The sequence below is a fragment of the Dasypus novemcinctus genome, chromosome 1 (genome assembly GCF_030445035.2).
Source record: "Dasypus novemcinctus isolate mDasNov1 chromosome 1, mDasNov1.1.hap2, whole genome shotgun sequence".
In the NCBI taxonomy this organism is placed as follows: Eukaryota; Metazoa; Chordata; class Mammalia; order Cingulata; family Dasypodidae; genus Dasypus; species Dasypus novemcinctus.
Window position 1 is genome coordinate 19,981,316 of NC_080673.1, and position 22,646 is coordinate 20,003,961.

The 22,646-nt window shown below is 39.7% G+C and overlaps 1 non-coding gene across 1 annotated transcript; it reads right to left on the bottom strand.

The window, feature by feature from the left end:
• Window positions 1-1,050: 1,050 nt before the first annotated feature.
• Window positions 1,051-1,153, bottom strand: LOC111759663 (U6 spliceosomal RNA). Its single transcript, XR_002793576.1, has one exon. It is a non-coding gene; the product is annotated as a U6 spliceosomal RNA (small nuclear RNA).
• Window positions 1,154-22,646: the final 21,493 nt, after the last annotated feature.

Here is a 22,646-nt window from a genome sequence, read left to right on the forward strand (position 1 = left end):
GTATGAAATGGTATCTCATTTAGTTTCAATCTACATTTCCCTAATAGCTAGTGATATTGAACATTTTTTTCATGTGTTTTTGGCCATTTGTATTTCCTCTTTTGAGAGCTGTCCAACTTTTGCCACTTTTTAATTCTGTTGCTTGTCTTTATATTGCTGAGTTATATGACTCTTTATGTAACATGGGTATCAAACCCTTATTGGATATGTGCTTACCAACTATATTCTCCCAATGAGTAGTCCGCCTTTTTACTTTCTTGACAAGGTCTTTTGAAGAACAAAAGTGTTTAAATTTTGAGGAGGTCCCATTTATCTATTTTTCCTTTCATTGCTCATGCTTTGAGTGTAAGCTTTAAGAAACTACCACGTGCCATAAGATTTTGAAGATGTTTTCCTACATTTTCTTCAAGGAGTTTTATGGCTGTGGGTTTAGGTCCTTGATCCATTTTGAGTTAATTGTTGTATAAGGTGTGAGATGGGGATCCTATTTCTTTCTTTTGGATATGGATAGTCACTTCTCTCAGAACCCTTTATTGAAGATTGTTCATCTCTTCCAATAGTTTTGCATTTAAAATCTATTTTGTCCAATATTAATATCACTACTCCAGATTTTTTTAGTTACTATTTGGGTGGAATAACTTTTTACAGCCTTTCACTTTCAACCTTTTCGTGCCCTTACATCTGTAGTGAGTCTACTGTACTCTATATGTAGCATATAGTTGGCTCATATTTTTTTATCCATTCTGTCAGTCTGGTTTTTTGGGGAATTCAATCCATTAACATTCAATTGCTTTTACTATAATGGCATTACTTACTTTGTCCATTTTATCCTTTGGCTTTCCATTGCCATATCTCACTATTGCCTATCTTTTTACCCTTTAATTTATCCTTCCTAATTATCTTCATTTCTACAATCTTCTCCAAGACTCTCACCCTTGTTTTGTCCTTTAAAGCTGCAGTATCTCTTGTAGATCTGGTCTTTTGGTAATATAGTCTCTCCATTTTTGTTTGCTGTGAAGACTTTAAACTCACCCTCATTTTTTTTTTTGCAAAAATATGGAGTGCTTTATGAATTTGCACGCCATCTTTGCACAGGGGCCATGTTAATCTTCTCTGTATTGTTCCAATTTAGTATACGTGCTGCCAAAGAGCGTACTCACCCTCATTTTTGAAGACCAGTCTTGGATACAGAATTATTGGCCAGCAGTTTTTTCTCTTTCAGTACCTTAAATACATCATACCACTTTCTTCTCATCTCCATGCTTTCACATGTGAGATTGGCACTTAATCTTATTGAATTTCCCTTATAGGTGATGCTTTGCTTTTCTCTTGTTGCTTTCAGAATCCTCTCTTTATCCCTGATATTTGTCATTCTGAATAGTAGGTGTCTTGGGATAGGTCTATTTGGATTTATTCTCTTTGGGATGCACTGTCCTTGGATATTGATATTTGTGTCTTTTATAAGGGTTGGGAAGTGTTCAGTCATTATTTCCTCTAGTATTCTTTCTGTTCATTTTCCATTTTCTTCTCCTTCTGGGATACTGATAATGCATGTCTGTGCATTTGACATTGTCATTCAATACCCTGAGACTCTTCCATTTCTTCCATTCTTTTCTCTTTCTGTTTTCTCATCTTTTTAAGTTCTGATGTTTTGTCCTCAATATCAGTAATTCTCTCTTCATTCAATTCAAATCTGTTGTTGTATGCCTCTATTGCATTTTTGTTGTTCTTCGTTTGTTTGTTGGATGTTTTGTTTTGTTTTGTTTTGAGGTTCTAGTGCTGAGGATTGAACCCAAGACCTCATATGTGGGAAGCCAGCACTCAACCACTGAGCTACATTATCTTCCCTGAGGTGGTTTTTTCATTTGTTTGCTTGTTGTCTGTTATTTTTTTTAGGAAACACTGGGGACTGAACCCCGGGTCTCCCATGTGGGAAGAAAATGCTTGACCACTTGTGCCACATCTTCTCCTCTAATGTATTTTTAATCTCATCCATTGTGTCTTTCATTCCCATAAGTACTATTACTTTGGTTTAACATTTTTAAAATGGTTATAATATTTAATTAGTATATTTGCTTATACTTTGGATGCTTTCTTGCTCTCAAGTTACCAGAAATCTCCCTCAACCCCCCAAAAATTTGCCCAGCCTGATCCAGATCGCTATCTAGTCTTTTTTTTTATAATTTAAAATTTTTTTAATTATATATTTTTAAAGATATATAGATCATACAAAATGTTACATTAAAATATATAAGAGGATCCTATATACCTCACTCCCCACACCCCCCACTCCTCCCACATTGACAACTTTTTTCATTAATGTGGTACATTCATTGCATTTGATGAGTACATTTTGGAGCATTGCTACACAGCATGGATTATACTTTACATTGCAGTTTACACTCTCTCCCAGTCCATTCAGTGGGTTATGGCAGGATATATAGTGTCCTGCATCTGTTCCTGCAATATCATTGAGGACAATACCAAGTCCCAAAAATGCCCCAAAACCACATCTCTTTTTCCCTCTCCCTGCCTTCAGATACTCCTGTGGCCATTGTCTCCCAATCAATGATATAATTTCTTCCATTGCTAGAGTCACAATAATTCTTTAGTAGAATACCAGTAAGTCCAATCTATTCCATATTTTATTCCTCCATCCTGAAGACACTGGGATAGCAATGTCCATACCACCTCTAAATTGAGAGGGGGCTTAGATCCCACATGGCTGATGGATGGAATTCTTCTGCTCGCAGATGTAGAGTCTCTCAGTTCCCTAGTGTAGTAGTAGTAGTTGACCATCCTCACCTCCCTGTTAGCTGACCTGAGTAAGTCCAATGAACCAGTGAGTAGATATTGCAACTCTGCTGAGCCTTAGAGTCAAGCTGGCACATAGACAGTCCAAAGATTCAAGTCTCCTGAGCATACACCAGTCCCAGTGCCAACTGCAGGTTCAGTAAAAGTGACAGAAGAGGCATGCATAGAGGTCACATCTGAGTCCCACTCCATCACACTCAGGAGCACAAATTCCAAAGTAGGGCCCACTGGCAAGGCACTAAACTCCAGAGCCATCTGTTATGACCATAGGACTTGGGTGTCTCTGTAGCTCTCAGGAGCACCACTACTTGGGATTGTGTTACTTTGTCTCTGAGACACTGCTGAGATGTGCATAAGCATGACCCCTCTGATTAACTTCCAACCCATTTTGAAGTCTCTTAGTCATATAAACTCATTTGTATTTACCATTTCCCCCATTTATTCAAGGTCTTTTTCTAATTGCCTCACCAGCTGGTGGTTGGTAGTAATCCCTTGGCACCAGAAAGGCTCATCCCCAGAGTCATGTCCAACACTGGGGGAAAGGTAATGCATTTACACACTGAGTTTGACTTAGAGAGAGGCCACATTTGAGCAACATGGAGGCTCTCAGGAGCTAACTCTTAGGCACCCTGCTGCTCTAGGCCTAGTTGAAATTTCAAGCATACAGGCTCATAAGAATAGTCATCAGTATCAAGGGCAGCATTCCTGCTATTTTAAATTTTTTTTAAGACTTTAAGCAAGACTGGTGTTAGTTATTTCTGGAATGTTTGGTAGACTTCACCCCTGAAGCCATCTGGCCCAGAGCTCTTCTTAGTTGTGAAGTTTTTAATGACTGATTCTCTCTCTCTACTTGTGATTGGTTTGTTGAGATCATCAATTTCTTCTTTCATCAATGTAGGCTGCTTATGCATTTCCAGGAATTTGTCCATTTCCTCTAAACTATCCTTCTTGTTGGCATATAGGTTTTCAAAGTATCCTCTTATGATAAACTTTATTTCTGTGGGGTCAGTGGTGATATAGCCTTTCTCATTTCTTATTTTGTGTATTTGCATCTTCTCTCTTTCTTTCTTGTTAGTCTAGGTAAGTGTTTGTCAATTTTATTGATCATCTCAAAGAACTAGCTTTTTGTTTTTTGGTTTTTTGGGTTTTTTTCCTAGTGCTCTCTTATTTTCCATTTCATTTAGCTCTGCTCTATTCTTTGTTATTTCTTTCTTTCTTCTTCCTTTAAGGTTAGTTTGTTTTTTTTTCCTAATTCCTCCAAATGTGCAGTTAGGTCTTTGATTTTAGCTCTTTCTTCTTTTTTGATATATGAATTTATGACTATGAATTTCCCTCTCAGTACAGATTTTGCTGCATCCCATAAGTTTTGATATGTTATGTTGTCATTTTCACTGGTTTCAAGATAGTTACTGATTTCTTTTGAGATTTCCTCCTTGACCCACTGTTTGTCTAGAATGTGTTGCTTAACTTCCATATCTTTGTGCCTAATCTGGTTCTCTGGCCCTTTCAGATTTCTGGCTTCATTCCACTGTGGTCAGATAAATTATTTTGTATAATTTCAATTTTTTTAAATTCATTGAGACTTTCTCTCTGGTCTAACACATGGTCTATCTTGAAGAATGATCCATGTGTGCTTGAGAAGAATATATATCCTGCTGTATTTGGGTATATTGTTCTGTAAATGTCTATTAGGTCCAGATCCTCTAATATCTTATTCAAAGTCTTTGTTTCTTTATTGATTCTTTGTTGAGATGTTCTGTCTAATGGTGAAAATGGTGTACTAAAGTCCCCCACTATATCATACCACTGCCTTCTTGCCACCATGGTTTAAATGAGAAATCAGCCCTTAATCTTATTGAGCTTCCCTTGTGTGTGATGGTTTTCTTTTCTCTTGCTGCCTTCAGTATTTTCTCTTTGTCTTGAGCATTGGATAATTTGGCAAGTATATGTCTTGGGGTAGGCCTGTTGGGATTTATTCTGTTTGGGGTGCATTGCACTTCTTTGGCATGTAATTCCATCTCCCTCAATAGGTTTGTAAATTTTACAGTCATTATTTCCTCTAATACCCCTTCTGTTCCCTTTTCCTTCTCTTCTCCTTCTGGGATGCCTATAATGTGTATGTTTGTGCATTTTGTATTGTTATCCCTGCTGGATTTTTTCTGTCTTTTTATCTATCAATATATTATCTGTTTGATTTCAATTGTACTGTCTTCCACATCACTAATTCTTTCCTCTGCCTCTTCAAATCTGCTGTTATTTCCTGAGAGTGTATTTTTGATTTCTTGGATTGTGCCATTCATCACCATCATATCCGTTATCTTTCTCTGCATGTTTACTAATTCTTAAGTATGGTCTCCAAGTGCTTTCTAAATATCCTTAATGTATTCCTTCCTTTCATTAAGTTGGTCCATGATATTTGTGTGGAGAGCTTATTTGATGTTCTGCTCCTCTTCCTGGTTTTTAGTTTGTTCATTGGATTGGGCCATATCTTCCTGATTACTGGTATAGTTTGTTATTTTTTGTTGCTGTCTGGTCATCATTTTATCTTGATGGGTTGGTTCAGCTGATTAGTTTCTCCATCTAGTCTCAGGGTTTATTTAGGTGCTGTTTTTGTGTGTGTGTTTTCTCTTTGATACTTTTCTTCTTGTTATATTTCCTTGTTGTCTAAGTTCCCTTGAAGGAAAAAAATTAGGTCCAGGGAAAGCAAAGGAGGTAAGAAAAGAAAAAGTATAATAGTAGAGTTCATAGTAAAAGTTAGCAGAAGTACCATATAAGACCTAGGAGAATGAATATTAAACTCATATGAGCAAGGTAGGGTTATAGGAATAAAAAAGTGGAGTACCTACAATGAAATGGGAAACTGAATATGAAGAAGAATATAGCATGAATTAAAAGGTGAGTGTGATCAGAAGAGAGGGAAAGAGAAGATAAAGGACAATAACAAAGAGTTAATAAAAGATAGAAAACAGAATAGTAGTGTTAGAAATAAAAATCCAGAAAAATTGGGAGCTAACCAAAGGTAGGTGGAATGTAAGAGCAACAACAGAAGGTGGAAGATAGAAAGATGTAGGAAGGACAAGAGAGAGTGTTGGTAGCCAAAATCAGTACACACAGAAATGAGGAAATCAAGGATGAGGAAGCACAGCAAACAAGAAACAAGCCAGCAGGACCTAATAGAAAAAAAGAAAAAAAAAGCGGGGGGGGGGGGGGGGGGGGATAAAGAGATGGAAAGACAAGAAAACAACAATAACAACAAAAACCAGCAAGCCTTCAAGCAAGGAGTCAACCAAACCTTAAGAAAAACCATGGCCCTTCTTTGGAGCTGGTGTTTCTGCATGATGGAGCTGGACACAGATGGGATCTCTTTTCACAAGATTTTCATGCTACTTTACTGGAATTGTAGTTGGTGCTGGGGTTTAAGATATATCTAGGGGATTTGAATCTCTGGACTGACAATATGATAGCCAGGTCCTGAGCCCCAACAGACTTCAACTCCTACACTCTGATTTATTGGACTTACCCCACTCAGCTAACATGGAGTTGAAGAAGGTCAACCACCACACCATGGAGCCTAGAGTGCCTACAACTGAAAGCAGGAGGATTGCATCCAGTATCCATGTGGAATCTAAGCCTCCTCTTGACATAGATGTGCAATGGACACAACCAATCCAAGGTCCACAGAGAAAATGTGGCATTGGTGTGGGAAAAGTGGCCATGGTGGCTGCTGGGTGTGGGGAATGGGAGGAAGAGATGAGATGTGGAGGCGTTTTCGGGACTTGAAGTTGTCCTGGGTGGTGCTTCAGGGACAATTACCGGACATTGTAGATCCTTCCAGGGCCCACTGGATGGAACGTGGGAGAGTATGGGCTATGATGCGGACCATTGACCATAAGGTGCAGCAATGCCCAGATATGTACTTACCAAATGCAATGGATGTGCTATGATGATGGGAGAGAGTGTTGCTGTGGGGGGAGTGGTGGGGTGGGGGCAGTGGGGATGAATGGGACCTCATATTTTTTTAATGTAATATTTTTTAAAAAATGAATAAAAAAATTAAAAAAGAAAAAAAAAAAAAAGAAAAACCAGACTTCCCTCTTATGCCCCTGTGGAGCTTGTCAGGCTGCTGGTGTGCTTATCAACCAATTACCCTGAAGCTTCTCCCTGAAGATTCTGAGGTGAGTATTAGTAAGTAAACTAAGTTAAATTGTGTAACAAAGTAATCTTTTTTTTATTTGAAAAACAAAAGACCCAAGTGAAGCTAATACAAGGATAATGTCTTTGTTTTCCCTGTGTCAAAGTATCAGCTAGATGTTTAATATCTCAGTGGGCCACTTCTCTAAGAGGAGCTGGAAACTGAACCAGAGACCTTCCACATTCAAGGCTGAAACTCCTCCACTGAGCCAAACCCTCCTTCCAGGTTGACCTGCTCCTCAAAAAGTCCTCTTCCCAGGGCAGGATTGACTCTTTGCAGTTAAATAAAATAAGAGTCTGACTTTCCCCCTTTCTCCCTTCCTCACTTCCCTCTCTCCCAGGGCAGCAGGAAGCACATGTGAGAGCTCCCCTCTGAGATTCAAATGGGACCCTGGTGATCCAACTCACCACAGAAAATAATGACTCTCTGTCAGGGCACCCACACCTTACCAGGAAACCTAAATATGTTCTTGGAAGCCTTCCAATCACTTCCTGCTGTCCCTGTCCCTTGTGTGTTGCACGGGACTGGTAAATTGCCTGACTCCACTTTCTCTCAGATCAATTTTTCCTTATCCCAGGGAGTTTGGGTAAATTAGGCTGCCTCAGCAGATTTGCCTCTCACCTCTTCCTAGTTTCTCCTCAATCCAGCTGCTATGGTCCTCAAAGCTCAAAAAGGGGGATCCAGACAATTTAACCCACACTTGTCAAACCCGTCTGCACCCTTCACTAGAACCCTCCCACTCTCAGAGTTAGTCTGAGAGTGGCTGCATTTGGGGAGCTCTGATGTTCGGGGTTTGGGGAACACTGTGTTCAGGGAACGTGGGTTTGGGGAACAGGGTTTGGGATCACTGGTTCAGGGATCACGGTTTCAGGGAAAGAGGGGTTTGGGAATGCCACAGCTTCCTGCCCTAAGGGAGGGGCTTAGCCTTCCCACAGCTTCAGGCACAAGTGCCAGAAACCCAGTTTTACCTTGAGTAATCACTCTTTGTTGCACTCTCTCTGGATCGATGTCCAGAGCCTCTTGCTTTGTGGGTTCCCAAAAACAGTTAACTCAGACAGGATTTTATCCCCACTCAGACACTTTTTTTGTAAGAGAGATGATGTGGTTGCACTTACTCCAATGCCGTCTTGCCCTGCCTCCCCTGTTACTTTTCTTTGTAGGCTTTCAAATTTCTTGTTATGTCCACCCAGTGTCATCTTAATAATCTTTTTCACTTTAGTCATATTTTCCTTCAATTGCTTGAATTGATTTAGGAGACTTGTGTGATTACCATTGATTAGCTGGCTTAAATCAGGCTATTTGGTTTGTTCCATTGGTTGGGCCATCTCTTCTTATTTCCTGATATATCTTGTGATTTTTTGCTGATGTCTAGGCATCTGCATATGTTGGTGAACTTACTCTGATGGTCAATTTCTCTCTTTCCTAGTGGTTTTGTTTCATGTCTCTTCTTTGATTTTTGGTTCAACTTATTCTGAGTCATTAAAATTACCCAGCTCAAGTTATCAGTATTAGATCAGTGGCTCAATAATGGGGTGCAGATCTTCTTCCAGGTGTTTGGGACAAGAGATACATGAAAGTGGTCTTTCTCCTTGTATGTTCCTGGCTGGCCAGGAGATGGCAAATATTTCCACAGAGGTGTCTCTTTCAATCTCTACTTGCCCATGATTCTGGCCTGACCAGAGCTGAGATTCAAAGAGGGCTCTTCTGGCCAATTTCAGTGAAGAGAAACCACTCTCTGTCCTCCACCAGACCCTCTCTCTTTCCAGGAAGCTACAGTGAGCCACGGGCTTTATCCAGCCTGCATGCCTTGCAGGTATGGGATGAGTGACTTTCCCAGGGGCTGCTGGACTTTAGTAACTCACAATTGTCATTTTGGGTTCTCTCTTCTCTATCCCTCACCCTCCTGGGGACTTCACAATACTGTCCTGGTCTGCTGACCCCCAAAGCTGGTCCCTCAGACAAAGATTTTGCCCTTTCTTCATTGTTTTTGTGAGAGAGTTGAGCCCAACCTGCCTGCCTACTCCAATGTCATCTTCCCAGAAGTCATCAGGAATAATATTTCCACTTCCAATCTGACATGGTTGTTGAACAGTTTGGCATTATCTATGAATTCCACAAATAGATGTTGAATTATGTTTGTGAACTGGTCTTTTCCTCTGGGCATATTCAATTATATTGGATTCAGGGGTTTCACTTTTACTTGATTAAATAATGATTAAGGCTTTGATTGGGCCACATCAATAGGATGTTGAGTCCCTGCCCCCTTTGTAGGTAGGGACTCACAGAGAAACCACACTGCAGAGAAGGGAGGTTGAAGTTTTTAGCTGAAGACTGGGAAGTAAACAGAGGAATAGAGACAGCTTCACAGACATGGCAGAGGCCCCAGGAAGGGAGATGAGCCATTTGCCTGATAGTCTACAGCTGACCTTGTAGAGAGATGCAAGCCCGAGCACAGAGAGAATTGAGCTCCAGGGAGAGAGACAAAACCTAGAGAGCCTGAAAGCCTACAGCCAATATTGGAAGAAGCTAGGACCATGGAACCTTAAGAGGAAGAGGGAGGCTGATCATCAGCAGCCATCCTGCTCTAACATGTGGAACAGACTTTGGTGAGGGAAGTAACTTATGCTTTATGACCTGGTAACTGTAAGCTTCTACCACAAATAAATACTCTTCATATAAGCCAACAGATTTCTGGCATTTTGCATCAGCACCCCTTAGGCTGACTGACACAGTTGTCAAAAGAGCAAATAAGATAAAGCAAATATGATAAAACCCATAGCTTTGCAAACTATGAATTGCTCTCAAATGTATTATTGGTGTGCATTTGAGGTACTTATATTTATTTGGGTCATTTTGCACAAGACCCCACTGAATGAATGATTTTTAGGTATTTCAAGAGTCTCAGGGAGTTTTGGATCAAAATCTAAGTTGAATCAAGGATCAGTCTTAGAATACTAATGTACTCAACACATTCACCTTCCCTCTTTTCCCTAATCTCTCCTTAATTAAGACTGGTTGAAAATATTAAGAATCAGATCCAGAATATGAAATTTGATAGCCTTCTTAGGCTTCTCCCATGGCCTCCCTCTTGATTTCCTTATCTGCCCAATTAGCCTGATGACCTAGATCTACACTGTTCAATACAGTAACCACTAATCATGTATTGCCATTTAATATAAATTAAGGTTAAAATTTAAAATTCAGTTCCTTAGTTGCATCAGCCACATTTCAAGTACTTATGTATTAGCAACACAGACAAAGAACATAACTGAGAGGTATATTGGACAACTCTGGCCTAGAAAATTTGTGCAGACCAATCCAGCTCTAACTCCTGTTAAATTTTTAGATTCACTAATTGTTTCCTGTATGCTTTGAGTTAGGTTTTCTTGTGTTTGATATGTAAATACATGTGCGCACCATGTCAAAGATGGTGGTGTTTAGTCAACACAGCACATAACAACCTTGTTACATTATATCTGTTAAGTGTTTTTAATTTCTAATTACAAGATTTACAGAAGTAATATATTTACATTAAAATTCTGAAAGAGGGGAGAGCAAATGTGGCTCAAGTGGTTGAACCACATTGGAGGTCCCAGGTTTGGCTCTTGGTGCCTCCAATTAATAGAAAGAAAAAAAAATAAGCAAACAAATGAAAAAACCAACTCGGGAACCAATGTGGCTCAGTGTTTTGAGCACCAGCTTCCCACATATGAGGTCCCGGTTTCAATCCCTGGTCCTGATGCCTAAAAAAAAAAAAAAATTCTGAGAAAGGCAGTCTTTAATGTGCTTTGTTCATTGTTTGCTTGTTGTTTGCTCATTTGTTTTTGCTGTTGTCTGTTCTTTGTTGCTTTTTGGTTTGTGGTTTTTGTTTTGCTATCTGCTCATTGTTTGATGCTCATTGTTTGGTTTAGTTTTGTTTTGTTTTTCTTAAGTGGCACCAGGAACCAAACCTGGGACTTCCCATGTGGGAGGCAGGTACTCAACAGATTGAGCCATGTCTGCACCCCCTTTCACTTTCTTTTGAACTAAGAAGGAGGTTTCCCTTATGTATCTTTGTTGTTCATGTAAGTTAATTCTATTGTAGACAAAGTGTGCAACTCTATCTAATAACCTTGTAATCTAAAACTATAGCAATTCTCTGAAAAGCAGCTGCTTCATCCCAAGGGATATCAGGCATTTCAAACAGTTACATGGAAGAAAAAAAGAGTACATTAGTTACTTTTTCGTTTTCTAAAATGCTGACACACATCATTCAGTCACTCATAAGCTGAAAATAAACAGGAAAATCTCCTAGTACTTCAAGACCAAAATCCAAAGTTCAAAGTTTTTAAGACAGTCATACCAGTTTTTTCTCCCAATGTTACTTGACAGTGCTTGAGAATATCTAAGTACTTTAATTTCTTCTTTATTTTTTGTATTAGTCAGCCAAAGGGGTGCTGATGCAAAATACCAGAAATCTGCTGGGCATTATAAAGGGTATTTATTTAGGGTAGGAGCTTACAGATACCAGGTCATAAAGCATAAGTTACTTCCCTCCCCAAAGTCTATTTGGAGCAAGATAACTGCCAAAGTCTGCAAGGGTTCAGGCTTCCTGGGTTCCTACATTCCTAGGCTTGCTTTTCTCTGGGTTCAAGTTTTCTTCCTTCCTGGGGTTGGCTTCTCTTTCCTCTGTGAGCTTACTTCCCGGAGCTTCAGCTTAAGTCTTCAGCATCAAACTCCAACATCAAAACTTCAACATCAGAAACCCCCAACTCTATTATTTGCCACATCTTTTATCTGCAAGTCCCCACCCACCAAGCAGTGGGGACTGGGTGGGGATTCAATGCCTAATCATAACTCAATCATGCCCAGGTACAGATCAGATTACAAGCATAATCCAGTATTTCTTTTTAGAATTCATCAATTATATCAAACTACTACATTTTTCTTCCTGTATTTTTTAATACTAAAGTGGGTTGGGTATTTTTATTTATTCCACCAGCCTCCTATATTTTCAAAATTATTATAGCCATGATGATACTACATTAAGGGAAGTTTGGAAAAATGGAGAAAATAGTATTTGAGGGAGGGGAGCATCTGTGATATCACTACTCTTTGCAGCTTATCAGAACTTACCTCTATTTCCTTTTAAGTCTTATTACATAAGACTTATTGCTCATTTATTACATAAAGACTTATATTTATTTTTCCTATGTGGTGATCATTACAATATGCATGCAACTGCTTTTTAAAAATGATATTTATTTCTATCTTTTACATTAACCAATATAAAAATAGTACTTTATACTTTCCCCCTGATGTGGAGCATGACTTCCAGGGATGAGCCTCCCTGGCACCAAGAGATTTTAACCAAGTGCCAACTAGCCATGCACCTGGAAACAGATCTTGACCGTAAGTGGGAAATGGTAAATACAAATGAGCTTGTATGGCTAAGAGATTTCAAAGTGAGTCAGGAGGTCATTCCAGAGGTTACACTTATGCATATTTCAGCAGGATCTCGTTGATTGTCACAATAAATAGTGCCTCAAGCTATGGGGCTCCTGAGGGCTCTAGAGACACCCATTCACTATAGGCATGGCAGACAGCTCAGGAGTTTATCACCTCTCAGTGGCCCTTACCTTAGAATATGCTTCCCAGATAGAGTTGGACTCATTTGTCATTTTCCTACACATGACTCTTGTGCCCCTTCTATTTGAACCTATACTTAGTACTATACTTGATAGGTGTATGTCCAAGAGACATAAATCTTTGGTCTGTCCATGTGCCAGTTGGGCCCTGAATCTCAGCAGAGTTGCAACACCTACTCTCCAGTTCATTGGACTCACCCAAGACACTTAACAAGATGATGATGATAGACAACACCCATCCCAAGGAACAGAGAGTCTGCAACTGCAAGCAAGATAGTTCCAGCCTTCTACCCTATGGGATCTAAGACTCCTCTCAATGGGCATCACAATCCCCAAATCCTCAGGATTGGGGAATGAACAATGGACTAAAGTAGATTTACTATTATTCTACTGTAGACTTATTACTATTCTAGCAAAGGAAGAACTTTTATCATTGATATAAAGGCAGTGGCCAACAGAGGCTCTGAGGAGGAGAGTGAAAAAGAGTGTAATATGAGGACATTTTCAGGACATTGGAATTGTCCTGCATCCTATTGCAACGACAGATATGGGCCATTATGTATTTTGTCATAACTTACAAAATTGTGCAGGACAGAGTGTAAACTATAATGTAAACTATAATCCATGGGTAGTGGCAATGTTTCAATATGTGTTCATCAATTGTAACAAATATACCACACTAATGAAGGATGTTGTTAATGTGGAAAAGTGTGGGAGGAGGAGGGCAGGGGCATCTGGGAATCCCCTATATTTTTTATGTAACATTTATGTAAAGTTTCTTTGAAATTAATTAATTAAAAATTAAAATAGTACTTTAAGTAGAGCACTTATTTTTCACTCATTCCTCCTAAAAACAGCCCAGATGGTTAAGGAATGAATGAGAAGCACTATTCCCCTTTAAAAGTGGCATTAAACCAGATAAGCTGCTTGCAACTGGCTTGGTTATCTGATGATACCAAGCCATTAAAAGAACTCTCTATGGGATCAGGAATTTAAGAAAGAAACTTTCTGCACAGGAAAAGTCTTGTGGAAGCCAAGAGTGATCAAAAGAAACAATAGCCATTCCCCATCTTCCTCTAAGAAAACAGAAGGTTGGTCATAGACCACTTAGGTGTTTATTCAGATTCCCACTGGGTTACTTCAAATCCCACAACTTCCTCAGGCATGTATGGGCTGCAAGTAGCATCTTTGAAATTTTCAGGAGATTTAACTTAAAGTAGGATAGTCTACTCTCCCACCCCCACCCCCAAACACTTACATAGTAAAGGTTCTTTAGGTTACAAATAACAGAACCCACTTCTGATTAGATTAAAAAGAAAAAGGGTGAGTGAGGAGTTATTGGGAAGACACTGGAGAAGGTCATGGTCTTTCTCTTTAGAAAGCACCTCTTTAGAAAGGTACCATTAATGTGATTCAGTTCTGAAATCTGTGCCTCTCAGGTTCAAATTTTGAACTTGAAATGGAAACAGTGCAGGTGGGGTCAAGCATGCACCTGTGTCAACCAGTTTGGGGCTTAGGGCAGAGTCACATAGAGCAATCATGGATGCTGGAAGCTAGCTCCTAATTGCAAGCTGCATAGTGATCACAAGGGATCAGCTACTATCTCTCCTCAGGGAAAGACCTCCCTCTTATCCTGAGCAATGCAGTTTATACTGGGTTCTTTTTACTAGACCTTTCTGTTAGACCGGATATAATTTGATGGCAGTGAGGATTCTGCTTCAAAGAATGGGAAGTTGATATTGAATACAGATTCTGTTTAGGAAGAGATTAGTATAAGCAATTCAGATTTCCAGAGGAAGAAGTTCCTCATGTCACTCAAATGCAAATGTCTGCTGGATTCACACTGGCTCAGACCAGTCAGGCATCCTTTTCCCAAAGGCCATTGTAGTGAGAGAAACAACAGTGCCTAGACACTGCTCAGCGCTCCGACAATGTGACGCCTTCAGCTGCGTTCTCATGGTGCAAAGTTAAGCACAGGGAGGCCTAGCAGAACGTAGTTCAAATTCAGTCTCATCAGTGAAGTCTTCCATAGACATCCAGCTAAAAGTGTTCTCTCCTTCCTTAAAACCTTTAGGAGTGATTGTCCTCTGGGGCCTGGCATTGCTGTAAAGAGGTCTATGAATCACATATCCCCAGGCACTATCATTAGACCAAAGAAAAGATATGTCTCACCCATATATTTTTTACTATTTTTCAAACATATGCCATTGTAGTGATCAAGAAAAGCATTCCTTGGACTGTATAAAATATGGGACTGCATAGCATAAGCAATCCAGTGGTGGAAGATGGACTATGGTTAACAAGACAAATACGAGAATGTCCTCTCATGAACAATAACAAATGTGTAATACTAATACAGGTGCTATTAATTGGGTGGGTTGCGGGTAAATACACCAAATGTAAGATATGGGCTATAGTTGGTATTAATATTTTGATGATGCCTCTTTCACAGTTTATAACAAATGTTTCACAACCAAGCAAGGTATTGCTGATGGTGTGATGTATGGGAGTCCTGTATGGTAATATGTGTGTTTACTTTGTAAGTTCACAACTTTTACTCCACACTTATTATTTATGTATGTTCATGTGTGAATGATATACTTCAACAAAATTTCATTTAAAAAAAGAAAGAAAAACATTCTTGACTTCATGATAACTTTGTATCAATATATATTTTCTTAGTCAACGAATCATACAAGTACCTCTTGTCACTGGGGATCCTCCAAATGTTTGATGTTAAAAAGAGGTCACTCAGTATTTGATGTGACAGGGAAGAGTCAGGACAATCAGCAAATGTTATGCTACCAGCTGAAGAAAAGGAACAAAGAACCCAAACAGGATCCCTGAAAAATGTGTTTTTCTTAGCAGCACCTAACTATGGCTTTAGTAAGGCTCAACTTGAAACTAATTCTAGAACCATCCTTTATTTTAATTTCACTTTGTGATATGAAAATTTATGCCACATTAAAAGCTAGGTTCAAATTAATGGTTTATTAAATCTATATATAGAGAGAGAAATTTACACAGGTAGTATAATTTTAATTAAAATTAATTAATATAGTAATACATTTAATAAAGGTGTACTCAATAAAGTTAAACTCAAGAGGGAAAAAAGGGTTGGCTCATGTTCAAAAAAGTTTGGCATCTCTTTGGTCCATACCATTCCTGTGACAATTATGACTATTGTCATTGATATACAGATTTTCTCTCTTTTTTATTCTTTGCTGCCTCTCTCTGTCTCTATATAGGAAGTGCTCGATAAATGTTTATTTCTGAAAGTTTATAGGTCCCTGGGGCAAAATGAAATTGCTGGGCAGAATCACTTCTAGAACTCAACGTCTGGCTGAATTCTTCCAGCCCACGTCTCTAATGGGCTTTGGGGGTTGTACAATCTGGGTAGCTCGTGGATGGGCGCGCTCCACCAGCTTTGCTCTGAGCCGTGGCCTTCTCACCAATCCCCACTCACACTTCCCATCCTACCCACCCTCAAGGCTGGTTCCCTCCTCCTCCACGCAAGAAAAAATTAATTTTTTCAGTACAGGACTAGCAAAACAATGTTTCCCTGAATCCAGTTGTGGAAAACATTTTAACTAGTAACTCATCTCTGTAAAAACTTAATTCATAAGGAAAAAAAAATCTAATAATGCTTTGCTGACTGCTTAATTTCAGACCAGATTTAAAGATTATTAAACTTACAATGAATTAGAGTTTGAAATTGGTCTAAAGTACAATATTTAGCCTTGAAGGTAAATTTCAGTTTTTCTTTCCCTTTTACTGAATTTGTTTTCCTTATGGTGAATGATGCTGACTTGAAATTTGATTTGGCTAAGTAAATTTTTTTTCTAGCAGATCTCTTGTTGGCTACAATCAAATATTCACTAAACACCTCAACTGCTGAACCATAAAGTTGATACAGTTCTAAAACTGTTTTTCAGACAAATGACCATGCGAAGCAATGTTTTGTTGTCACTGTCTGGAACATGCATGGCAGGACAAAGAGTTTGAGGCAGAGGCAGGAGCTTTGCCAGCTGAAATCCCAGCACCCAGACTATAGACATGGTATTCTCCGGGGAGATGACAATTACACTTCAGGAACAATTCAAGGCTGCACCAGCAGCAAGATCATCTCATTTCCTCCAGCCTGAACTCAAGCCTCCACAATGGTGTTAAAGCCTTCATTTCCTTTTGTGCTCCAGAAGAGAAATTACAGCCTAGTGTCAGAGTGGAGATGCCCTGGCCAAAACGGAATTATACTATAGAGTGGTAAAGCTGTACATTGTAATTCCAAACGATGATTTCAATTCCTTTCCCGCTTCCCATTCCCATCACCCTGCATTCCTCCCTCTCTCTCTCTCCACCCATCTCTCTCTTCCTGCTCTATCATCTCTATCTCTTTCTCTAGTCCTAACCCTGTTTCTATCTCCATCTCCATCTCCATGTCCAGCCTCTCCCCTTTCTTCCTTATACAACTCACCCAATAGGACTCAAGGCTACCCCGACCGCAATAATCCAAAAATAGCTAAGAGTCGTGGAGCACCACTCAGAGTCAGGCAGATGTATTTGTATGCAGCACTACCATTTCCCACCAAAGAAAACAGAGAACAATTCAGGAACATTTGGAAGAAAAATTCAAGGTCTTTTTGTTTTGTTTTTGTTTCCAGTAGGTCTGTGAATCATGTTTTAAACCATAACCTTTTAATAGTTTGTTATTTTAGGTCTAAAACATCATGCCTGTCCAAATGAAATATAAACTCACTAGATCAATGACGATGCAGTCTGCATTGTTGTTGGGACACATTATAATAAGCAGTAATGCTGATAACAATGAACTTTCCCCATTTATTCTGTGCACAGTTGTATGCACTGTAACTCTCCTCCCTGACCCTGAACAAATGTGCACTAGCACATCTCATGCTGTTTCTCATGCTGCCTGGAATGCAAATACAGATACACTTGATCATGCACCATGGTTATCTGGTGTTAAGGGAGGGGGAGGAGTAGGGAAGGGGAAACTGACACCGAGAAAGATAGAGAGGGGCTGTATGGCAAAAGAAATGTGTATAGGGAGGCGGACTTGGCCCAGTGGTTAGGGCATCCATCCACCACATGGGAGGTCCACGGTTCAAACCCCAGTCCTCCTTGATCCATGTGGAGCTGGCCCATGCGCAGTGCTGATGCGCGCAAGGAGTGCCCTGCCACGCAGGGGTGTCCCCCGCGTAGGGGAGACCCACGCACAAGGAGTGTGCCCCGTAAGGAGAGCCACCCAGCACGAAAGAAAGTGCAGCCTGCCCAGGAATGGTGCCGCACACACAGAGAGCTGACAATAAGATGATGCAACAAAAAGAAACACAGATTCCTGTGCTGCTGACAACAGAAGCGGACAAAGAAAAACACACAGCAAATAGACAAAGAGGACAGACAACTGGGGCGGGGTGGGAAAGGGAGAGAAATAAATAAATACATCTTTAAAAAAAAATGTATATATACAAAATATTCTGGACTTTAGGGAGAAAAAAGCAATACTACCTAATCATGCTTTCCCTAACACATTCTCTAAGGGGTTTAGGCAGATACACAGCTGCCAAGGGCTTCAGATTGCATCCCTTCAAGTGTTTCCCACGCTTGTTCCTGCTCATTCAGGAGGGAAGAAAACTATACCAAAGACTGAGAGAAATCATGTGTACTTCCAAAGAATATGAAAGGACAGACATCATTTTGTCCCACAACAGCCTCTGCCCAAGCTCAGGAAGGGAATACATTTGGGGACTTTAACCATCAGCACAGGAACTTCTTTTCAAACCCATGGCGGGGAGAGATGGGGTGCACGGAAGAGGATGTCTCACTGCAGTGCCATCGTGCTTACCAATACACCCTGAGACTACATTTTCATGTACACCAAATGTGAGCTTCAGGATCCAAACTCATTCTTTTAGTTAATACTTTGGTATGTTTTTAGCTTAGGAGTCTGAGCAGTGTGTAATGGACCAATAGCACAAAAAGGTAATGGGGAAACATTTATTTCCCCAACTGTTAATATTCTCTTCCACTTGGGCAACAGACTTTGTCCATATTGGTCATCACAGCTGTTGTCTTCATTATCCATACCATTTACCATTAATTATACCAAGCAAAAAGTGCATCTTTGTATTTGCCACTAAATGTAATCATAGACTACCTTTATGAGCATTCTGCATCCTTATTATCAACTTAACTATTACTTTAGAGAAGTATAATCATAATTGTGTATAGTACAAATATGCCTGGAGTCAAATACAGAAATATAGGTAAGCAAGGGGTGCTTGTAAAGATTTTACAGCAGTTTTGTAATTAATGCTAAAGTTAACTAATTTACATAAAGGAACAACTTTGTAGAGGATATTGTTAGCTCAATGGCCTCAGGAAAGAAGAAAACTGACAGAAAACAGAAAGCCTTACCTAGTACACTGATGTCTGAACTTCCACAATTACAATAATACATATTTTAGGGTTAAAGAACCAGGTAAAATTTAAATATCTTTGGATAAGGATATGCATTGAATCTGAGAGTCAATAACCGTGAAAGTATCTATGTACGTGCATTTGTGTTGTAAAAGACAGGTGATACTTTGGAACGTGGTATTCCTTTCTCTTTCTCATTTTCTCCCATATGACATTTCCTTCTCTTCAATCAGAGGTCTCATTTGCCTTAACGTTCTTACTGTAGGAATGCAAAGAGAAAGAAAGGTTTTAACTTCCAGCAAAGAGTTTTGAAACTCATAGAAACATAATGTCCTTGAAATCCTGGAAGTATGGAAGAGAAATGGGATTTCTAAAACCTAAATGCTTCCTTTTCTCATTTTAAAAATATGCATTTTTATTTTTTTAAAAATACTTAGATAACACAAAATGTTACACAAAAATATAAGGGATTCCCATATGCCCCACTCCCCACACCTCCCACCCTTCCCCATATTAACAACTTCTTTCATTAGAGTGGTGCATTCATTGCAATTGATGAGCATATTCGGAGCATTGCCACTAAGCATGGATTGTAGTTTACACTGTAGCTTATACTTTCCCCCACTGAATTCTGTAGGTTATGGCAGGATATATAATGGCCTGTATCTGTCTTTGCAATGTCATTCAAGACAATGCCAAGTCCCAAAAATACCCACATATCACACCTCTTTTTCCCACTCCCTGCCTTCAGCACTTCCAGTGGCCACTGCCTCCATATCAATGATATAATTTCTTCCATTTGCTAGAACCCCAATAAGTCTATAATAGAATACCAATAAGTTCACTCTAGCCCATATTTATTCTCCAGTCCCAAGGATTCTGGGATGGTGATGCCCATTCCACTTCTAATTGAGAGGGGGTTTCGATCCCATATGGGTGATGGATGGGACTCTTTTATTTGCAGTTGTAGACTCTCTCAGTTCCTTGGTATGGCAGTTGACTATCCTCACCTCCTTGTTAGCTGTCCTGAACGAGTTGTGCAGTAAAGGGATATGACAGGGGTTTAGTGATACTATTGGGTTGGGTGGTACAAGTTTGAAAGGGTGGTAGGGTGGGGAGGGTGGGTTGGACGGTCCATGGAACTGAGGTAGGGTTGGGAGAGGGAACAGGTGAACACTGGCATTGGTGGGTATGTGGTTGGAACTACAATATTGGGAAAACTCTTTTGGCAATGTGACAAGGAAGGGTTACTGGTTTAAGATGTTGGAAGGGGGTTCATTCGGGACAGGGCGCACCTGGGGCAGTCTTCTAGAGAATGTGTGAGTGATGATTTTGTTATAGTGTGTTGTATCAGCGGGTGGAGACCCCCACAATGAGTGGGAAGGAGTTGGATTCCCATCCTGGGAGGCCCTGATATGTTCTCAAAGAGAGGGGAGGGTGTCTCTCCAGAGCATGGGTGGTTCCTAATGGGGAAGACAGACCAGTGTGTCAAGCCCTCAGTGTTGTTGCAAGTAACTATGAATCTTGTCCTTCAAAGAATGAAGCCTGGTGGTCACCGTGGGCCCCAAGGGGAAGGTGAGGGAGGAATAGAGTAGATGGAAGAGAGGGTATTTAGGGGGCAATGGAAGTGTTCTACATGATCTTGCAATGATGGATATAGGCCATGTTAAATTTCATCAAAAATTTATAAATATGTATGGTCTAAAATATAAACCACAATGTAAACTACTGACCATGGTTAATAGCTATGTTTCAATATATGTACATCAGTTATAACAAATATGCCATCCACATGTAAAAAGATCATTAATAGGAAAGAGGGAAAAGGGAGAGGATGTTGGGTATATGGGAGTCCCATGTGTTCTGTATGTGACTTTACTGTGACCTAAAATGTCTTTCTAGACAAAATGAAAAAAAGTAAGACAATGGGGAAGAAATGGAAGAAAATATCACTGTACATACAGTGATATACTGTACATATAAGACAACAAATACTACAGTGGTAAAGGCAAAACATAAAAAAATTTTTAAATATTTTTCCTTATTTATTTAATATTCCAATTTTAAATTTTTAGTTTAGTTTTAGTTTTTCTAAATTGTTTTGTGTTTTATTTCTCATGTTTAAACCTATCATTATTTCATTTTCCTATTAATTGTATTTGACGATATTTTTGGCTTCGTTTTTGAAGAAGTTTTGGATCACAGAAGGGTTACAACTGTGGCAGAGGAAGATCATTGGTGTAGGGTGTCAGTGATGGGGGATACATGGGAGGAAGTTCACCTGGGCATTCATATAAGGTAGATAAATGTGTTCAAATGTTCATGGGGCATGGTCACAGTGGATGGAGACTCACACAATAACCAAAAGAATATTGAATTCCTATCCTGGGGAGCTCTGCCACATTGTCTATTGGAACAGGAACAATCCCCCAAGTGCAGGGCAATGATTAGTGAAGAAGGATAGTGAAGAAGGATGTTCCATTGAAGGGTCCTTGATACTGACAACTATGCTTATGAAGCTTTGCTCTTGAAATTCCCTCTTAGCCTAATACTGTAGGGTGCCTAAGAGTTAGCTCCTGAGAGCCTCCATGTTGCTCAAATGTGGCTGCTCTCTAAGCCATATCAGCATATAAATGCATTACCTTTCCCCCAACATGGGACATGATTCCCAGGGGTGAGCCTCTCTGGCACCAAGGGATTACTACCAAGCACCAACTCACAATGCAATTTGAAAAAGACCTTGAATAAAATGGGGGAAAGGTAAAGACAAATGAGTTTATATGACTAAGAGCCTTCAAATTGAGTCGGGAGGTTATCCCTAAGGTAACACTTATGCACATCTCAGCAGGATCTCATAGACTGCCAAAGTAGATACTACTCCAAATAGGGGGACCCCTCAGATTCTAGAGACACCCAGGTTAAATGGTCATGGCAGATAGCTCTGGAGTTTAGCGCCTTGCCAGTGGGCCTTACTTTGAAGTTTTTGCTCCCAAGTGTGACAGAGTTGGACTCAGTTGTGACTTCTCTCCACATGCCTTTTTTGTCCCCTCCATTTGAACCTATAGTTGTTGCTGAAGTTGGTAGGTGTACGTCCAAGAGACATGAATCTCTGGGCTGTCCATGTGCCAGCTGGCCCAAAGTTGCAATGCTTCCTCTACTCATGTGAGCAAACTTGCAGGACTGATCAAATTATTACTATAAATCATTCCTGGAAGAATTTAGGATGGGTCATAAAGAAAGGCCCAACCAGAAAGAAATATATGCACTTACCATGTTTTACAATTAAAACTTATGATGGGGGGGTGAGAATTAATGAAATAGCACATGCCTGACACATTAAACACAATTTCTAGCATGCAATAAACATGAATTTTGTGAGCAGCAATATTGTTATTACCACACTACCTTGTAAATATTAACCTATCTACTTGTCTGCTTCCCTCCTAATTAATAAACTGTGAATGGATTGAGGACAGAGATTCCATTTTATTCATTGTTGCATCCTCAGCACCAGTCACAGAACTAAGTGCTCAATAAATATTTGTTGTGTGAATGAGCTTCACTGGTTCTCCTAG